The sequence below is a fragment of the Bactrocera tryoni genome, unplaced genomic scaffold (assembly GCF_016617805.1).
Source record: "Bactrocera tryoni isolate S06 unplaced genomic scaffold, CSIRO_BtryS06_freeze2 scaffold_926, whole genome shotgun sequence".
In the NCBI taxonomy this organism is placed as follows: domain Eukaryota; kingdom Metazoa; phylum Arthropoda; class Insecta; order Diptera; family Tephritidae; genus Bactrocera; species Bactrocera tryoni.
In genome coordinates, this window is record NW_024396573.1 from 438,876 (window position 1) to 446,569 (window position 7,694).

Below are 7,694 nucleotides of genomic sequence, written 5' to 3' on the forward strand. Positions count from 1 at the left end.
AGAAAAGCTAATTGATTTCATAACGAATATATATTGTTTTATTTAACGGAAATATATATAGAGTTTTCACAAGTCTCATAAAATTATAAGTCATAACGATTCGAAAACATAGCATTGAGAATTGTAAATGTGTAAACCCATTTTTGTATGAAATCCAACAACAATTTTTTTAAACAAGTGTAAAACTTGACAATTTTACGATTTTACGTTGCTTTACGACGGGCGTGTTTATATAAAACAAATATGTCGTAAAATTATAAATAATTTTATTATTTGAGATTGAGTCGTGATTATTTATACATACATATTAAGGGGGGTCGATTTAAAAATCGCCCATTGCTCTATGAAAATCATATTCTAGGGATCAAAATAAAATACTTTGCCGAAGGAACCATACCTCTGAAACGAATTTTGATGTCCCCCAATTTGGGTCGAACCTTTGGGTAGGGGCAAATTTTGAAAAATTCCACTTTGACCCATTTAGGGGGCTCCAATCGAGTTCAAATGTTTGACCGACCCCCACTAACTTTGGACGGCCGATCCACCCATGCCAGTGGCACACCCCCTGGAACTCCCCTGGGGGGTTCCCCATACAATCATTTCAAAAATCACCATTTTTGGTGATTTACATGAAAAAATCAGCTAAATTGCTATGTTTTTTCTTTATTTATTTACAATAATATCTATTTTTTCTCTTAAGAAATTTATTTAGTCAGAACATATGTAAATGAAAAAATTAATTTAAGTGAGTTATAGAAAAGAAACTAAAAAAAATTATTGTTTGAAGTCTTTTTTACTTTCAAGTCTTGATTTAAATATTCTTTCAATGTATCGTACGGAATGCTTCGCGTGAATGGTGGTTCAAATACGATATTTATATCATTCAAATTGATCATTTCCGTATAACTTGTGCAATTAAAGTATATATCTGTTTTTTTATAAACTCTAAGTTCCATTGGCTCGTCAACATCGGTTCGATAGCGTAGAGTTTTCTTGATGGCACAGTCGCGCTTTTCTGTCCTATCATCAAACAACATTGATAACAAGATATTTTCCGAATGCGCATAATATGAATAATCATTAATTACTTGATTGACAATTTTGCGTAAGCGAGGTTCTAGAAATTGTGACCAACCAATGAACTTGAAAAATAATGCACTGCCGTACACGACAGAGCTGTAATACTTGATCTTGAAGTACATTGGCACATAACATTTAATTATAAATTCAACCAGAATTCTTAAATTTGCATCTGGATTTTCCGTTGTCACATATAATCGCAATAATCTAGCGGCCTTGGTGAGCCCCCGAGAATGTACAATTTTCCCTGGTTTGACGTTAGCCAGATCCACCGGAACCACGCTGCTAGAAATTGCATGGGCCATGTCGTATAAGTACTTCGAATCGGTGGAAAATTCTTTTTTTTCTGGAGCAGGGGGGCATATTTTGCAACTCAATTTTCTGGAAGCCGTCCACCACCTAAAAATATATAATAATAAAATAATTAAAAATGGTTGACAATTATAATAAATGAGTGATAGCAATAACTTACCGGAAGATTTTCACAAGTTTCGATTTGACGGCTAAGTTTTCCTTGGTCCAGTGCTGGTTGATTTATCCAAAGCTTCAAACAAATGCCGAAAAGGAAGTTCGTTCAAGTGTAGAAGGCAAACAAACCAATGCAATGGTCTTTTTAACAGCAATTCGAATCGTCGTATAATTCCACCGTGTGGGCCAGCGTTTGTTGGCTTAAGCATAAGTGTTTTCAAGGGCAAACACAATTGTCTACTGTTAGTTTAAGATCATTTGCGATCTTCAGGGCAAACATAATTGTTTCTTGTCTATTGTTAGTTTAGGATCATTTGCGATCTCAAGGGCAAACACAATTGTCTGTTGTTAGTTTAAGATCATCACTTAAATTGTTTTTTTTTATTTACATATGTTCTGACTAAATAAATTTCCTAAGAGAAAAAATAGATATTATTATACATAAATAAATAAAAATAAAGAAAAAACATAGCAATTTAGCTGATTTTTACATGTAAATCACCAAAAATGGTGATTTTTTCAAATGATTGTATAGGGAACCCTCCAGGGGAGCTCCAGGGGGTGTGCCACTGGCATGGGTGGATCGGCCGTCCAAAGTTAGTGGGGGTCGGTCATACATTTGGACTCGATAGGAGCACTCTAAATGGGTCAAAGTGGGATGTTTCAAAATTTGCCCCTACCCAAAGGTTCGACCCAAATTGGGGGACATCAAAATTCGTTTCAGAGGTATGGTTCATTCGGCAAAGTATCTTATTTTGATCCCTAGAATATGATTTTCATAGAGCAATGGGCGATTTTTTTGCCTCCCCACAAATCGACCCGGCCTAATACATATGCACTGGAAAAATGTTGCTCTAAAAGTCCATTTTAAAACTAAAAAAAATTAAAATCTATTCATTTCTTCGTGTTAAAATTGTAAGCAACTGATTCCGGCGATCTCCACTTGCTTCTCTCGCCCGCTCATTAGCAGGTTCTGGCTCCGGTTCGGCACTTTCAATTTGATGGTCAATAATAGTATCGTCGTTTGTAATAATACATATATTGTGCATAATGCATGCACTTGCAACTAAATTCGAAATTGCACATAAATTTCTGTGCTCCGTAAATTTAAGAAGCCTTCGGAAACGTCCTTTTAGTGCTCCAAATGCATTTTCAACAACTATTCTTGCTGAAGAATGTGTTTTGTTAGAATTTGGAAATAAACTTTCCATATTATTTTCCGCTTTTCTATAAAATGCTGACCTTTTTAGCACTCTAGAGTAATGATATGATCCGGGTTCACCACAATAAATATCAATAAATTTTTTATCAGCATCGACAGTGGCCTGTAGAACAATAGTATAATTACGTTTACGATGAAAATATATATGTTTGTTTTTTATTGGTGCATTAATTGTTATGTGGGTGCATTTAATAGCATCAATAACACCTGGTATTTGTTTCCTTTGTAAAAACTTGCGAGTTGTTTCTTCCAACGCATCTCCAGTTTTCCACTTAACATACTCATGGCCTATTGAGACAACCCACGCGACAACCCCATGATGTGGACTTCGTAACACCAAACAATACGGCTAGTTGTCTGTAGGTAATTGTATTACTTAAATACCATTTAAATAATTTTGGCTTTTCCGGGCTTCGTAGCAAAACGGGTTCGTTCACTTTCTTCATATCTTCCTGCAAAAAATACTCATAAAGAAAAGTCTCATAACAAAAACAAAGCATACCTATTAAGTAATCTAAAGTGGTGCGACTCGGCACGATTCCCATTACTTTGGCGGAGGGGTAAAAAAACCGAATTTCCGTATAAATGGGGTATGTGCAGATAGGGGAGCTTCTCCAGAGGGAAAATAATGTTGCTCACACTTATTTTTTAAAATATTCCCTATTCAAAATTCAAAACACTTAGTATTTTACAATGTTTCACTCAATTTTTTCATTTGTTGGACTGACCAGGATTATTTTTTTGAAGCGCGGCCGAAGGCCGCCCACGAAAAAAGGAGTTCTACGCGAAAAAAATGTAATACACCCCGGTGTTGGGCCGACTAGATTTATTTTTTTATAGGTTTTTGATTCTCGTAGTTGGGGTATAATCTGTTCACTTTATTACAAATGATGTCTATAAGTAGGTCCTTGTGACATTTACTACAGTGGCCATATAAAGGAGCGCAAGTTTGGTGTAGGATTCATGGTGGGAGAGAGACTCCGTCGCCGAGTTCTATCATTCACTCCGGTGAATGAACGTCTAGCCATAATCCGCATCAAAGCGAGGTTCTTCAACATATCGCTGATTTGCGCCCACGCCCCGACGGAAGAGACGGACGATCTGACCAAAGATGCCTTCTATGAGCGCTTGGAGCGCGCAAAATCGTGCTTGGCGACTTTAACGCCAGGGTGGGCAAAGAAGTATATTTGGCACTACGGTCGGTAAATTCAGCCTCCACCACGAAACATCCCCATATGGGTTGAGGCTGATTGACTTCGCCGGGGCGCGAAATATGGTTATCTGTAATACTAGATTCCAGCATAAGAAGATTCATCAAGCTACCTGGCTGTCTCCGGATCGATCATGTTGTGATAGACGGAAGACACGTCTCCAGTTTTTTAGATGTGCGTGCGCTCCGAGGTCCTAACATTGACTTGGACCACTATCTTGTTGCAGCTAAGATTCGCACCCGCCTCTGTGCAGCAAAAAACGCACGCCAACAAACACAAGGAAGGTTTGACGTCGAGAAGCTGCAATCACAACAGACAGCCGAACGATTTTCTACTCGGCTTGCACTCCTGCGGTATAAGGGAACTGTGGGACGGCATTTCAAATTCCTTACGTACAGCTGCAACTGAAACCATTGGTTTTCGGAAAGAGCAAAAGAACAGCTGGTACGACGAGGAGTGCCGTGTCGCAGCGGAGAGAAAACAGGCTGCCTACCTCTCAACGTTACGATCGACCACTACACGTGTGGGATGGGATAGATACCGAGAGTTGAAGAGGGAAACGAGACGCATTTGTAGACAGAAGAAGAAAGAGGCCGAAATGCGTGAGTACGAAGAGCTTGATAAGCTGGCCGACAGAGGTAACGCTCGAAAATTCTACGAAAAAATGCGCCGGCTTACAGAAGGTTTCAAGACCGGAGCATACTCTTGTACAACCCCCAAAGGTGATCTAGTCACTGATGCCCAGAGCATAGTTAAATTATGGAGGGAACACTTCTCCAGCCTGCTGAATGGCAGTGAACGCACAACACAAGGAGAAGGAGAACCCGATTTCCCAATCGATGACGATGGAGCAGACGTTCCATTACCCGACCATGAAGAAGTTCGAATAGCAATTGCCCGCCTCAAGAACAACAAAGCGGCAGGGGCCGACGGACTACCGGCCGAGCTATTCAAACACGGCGGCGAAGAACTAATAGGAGCATGCATCAGCTTTTGTAAAATATGGTCGGACGAAAGCATGGCCAACGATTGGAATTTAAGTGTGCTATGCCCAATCCATAAAAAGGAGACCCCACAATCTGCGCCAACTACCGTGGGATTAGCCTCCTCAACATCGCATATAAGGTTCTATCGAGCGTATTGTGTGAAAGATTAAAGCCCACCTGTCAACAAACTGATTGGACCTTATCAGTGTGGCTTCAGACCTGGAAAATCAACAACCGACCAGATATTCACCATGCGCCAAATCTTGAAAAGACCCGTGAAAGGAGAATCGACACACACCACCTCTTCGTCGATTTCTAAAGCTGCTTTCGACAGCACGAAAAGGAGCTGCCTTCTATGCCGCGATGTCTGAATTTGGTATCCCTGCAAAACTAATACGGCTGTGTAAACTGACGTTGAGCAACACGAAGAGCTCCGTCAGAATCGGGAAGGACCTCTCCGAGCCGTTCGATACCAAACGAGGTTTCAGACAAGGCGATTCCCTATCGAGTGACTTTTTCAACCTGCTTCTGGAGAAAATAGTTCGAGCTGCAGAACTTAATAGAGAAGGTACCATCTTTTATAAGAGTGTACAGCTGCTGGCGTATGCCGATGATATTGATATCATCGGCCTTAACACCCGCGCCGTTAGTTCTGCTTTCTCCAGGCTAGACAAGGAAGCAAAAAATGGGTCTGGCAGTGAACGAGGGCAAGACGAAATATCTCCTGTCATCAAACAAACAGTCGTCGCACTCGCGACTTGGCACTCACGTCACTGTTGACAGTCATAACTTTGAAGTTGTAGATAATTTCGTCTATTTAGGAACCAGTATTAACACCACCAACAATGTCAGCCTGGAAATCCAACGCAGGATTGCTCTTGCCAACAGGTGCTACTTAGGACTGAGTAGGCAATTGAAAACTAAAGTCCTCTCTCGACGAACAATAGCCAAACTCTATAAGTCGCTCATAATTCCCGTCCTGCTATATGGTGCAGAGGCTTGGACGATGTCAACAACTGATGAGTCGACGTTGCGAGTTTTCGAGAGAAAAGTTCTGCGAAAGATTTATGGTCCTTTGCGCGTTGGCCACGGCGAATATCGCATTCGATGAAACGATGAGCTGTACGAGATATACGACGACATTGACATAGTTCAGCGAATTAAAAGACAGCGGCTACGCTGGCTAGGTCATGTTGTCCGGATGGACGAAAACACTCCAGCTCTGAAAGTATTCGACGCAGTACCCGCCGGGGGAAGCAGAGGAAGAGGAAGACCTCCACTCCGTTGGAAGGACCAAGTGGAGAAGGACCTGGCTTCGCTTGGAATATCCAATTGGCGCCACGCAGCGAAAAGAAGAAACGACTGGCGCGCTGTTGTTAACTCGGCTATAATCGCGTAAGCGGTGTCTACGCCAATTAAGAAGAAGAAGATGTCTATAAGATAACACTTATCATTTGACAGTTTGAAATGGCACGATTCCGATTACTTTGGCGCAGGGGTAAAAAAACCGAATTTCCGTATAAATGGGGTATGTGCGGATAGGGGAGCTTCTCCAGAGAAGAAATATCCAAAAATAATATAAAAATAACTATTATTTTTTAAAATATTCACGATTAAAAGTTCAAAAATTTGCACTAATAACGCATGGTATTTCTCCATGTTTCACTAAATTTTTTCACGTTTTTCATTCTGTATATTTAAATATACACTCTAAACATTGAAATAAGTTCACATTTCACTTTTATTTTGCTATATTTTACCTAAATTTATTAATCTAAAAATCACTTAGCACACTCATCGTTGAAAAGGTTAGATTGTTTACATTTATGAGGAAAACGAGCCTTGCCACATCTTAAACAGCAAATATGTAGGATTTTTAACAATTTTTCTTTGTTTGTTTTTTCGCACGACTCTTTTTACATATGAATATGTGTAATATGTGATTTATGTGACTGAAGTACTTACGCGTAGTACTCCTTTCTACGTTGGCGGCCTTTGGCCGCGCTGTAAAAAAATAACTCTGGTCGAGCGAGTACCCGGGTTGACTGAAGAACTTTCGCGTAGTACTCCTTTCTGCGCTTTAAAAAAATAACCCTGGTCGAGCGAATACCCGGGGTGACTGAAGTACTTTCGCATAGTACTCTTTTCTGCGTTAAAACAAAAAAATATATTGAGTTTCGTTATAAAGTGGTTATATTTTTGGTTATCTTGCACTGATTTTGAAACAAAATTTGAGTTTTCGTTATAAAATGGTTAAATTTTGGTTATTATATCTGTCAGCGCTTTCCATTTATTTTTAATAATACGCCTCCGATGGAGGATCTATCAGATGTTAAGCTGATAAGAACAGATACTACACTTTGATCTTAGCCATAAGGCCGAGAAGCGATAACTTTTCACAACATATAACTAAGCATTTCACCTCCAGTATAAATAAACAGAGTGAGAATTGAAAACGAATATCAAACACCAACTTCAACGCGAATGAAAAATATTACAAAGCAAATGCGGTCTGTGGTTATTTTTAAACATAGCCGACGTTTTTTCAGCTACCTGTTATCAACGGCACGTTTGCTACGTTTACGACTGCCGCCTATATTCACTGCTTCAATCGCCTGCTACTCGGTATTCGCTTCGTTCGTTTGCCGGCATGGTAATCGCAGTCTACTGTAGGCTTCATGTGTAAATAGTTGTATGTGTGTATGTATGCTTATTGAGTGAATTTAG

At 39.9% G+C, this 7,694-nt stretch overlaps 2 pseudogenes; both read right to left on the minus strand.

Moving 5' to 3' along the window:
- Positions 1-2,438: 2,438 nt before the first annotated feature.
- On the minus strand, positions 2,439-3,315 carry LOC120782088 (annotated as a pseudogene).
- A 3,899-nt stretch (positions 3,316-7,214) lies between these two features.
- On the minus strand, positions 7,215-7,357 carry LOC120782098 (annotated as a pseudogene).
- Positions 7,358-7,694: the final 337 nt, after the last annotated feature.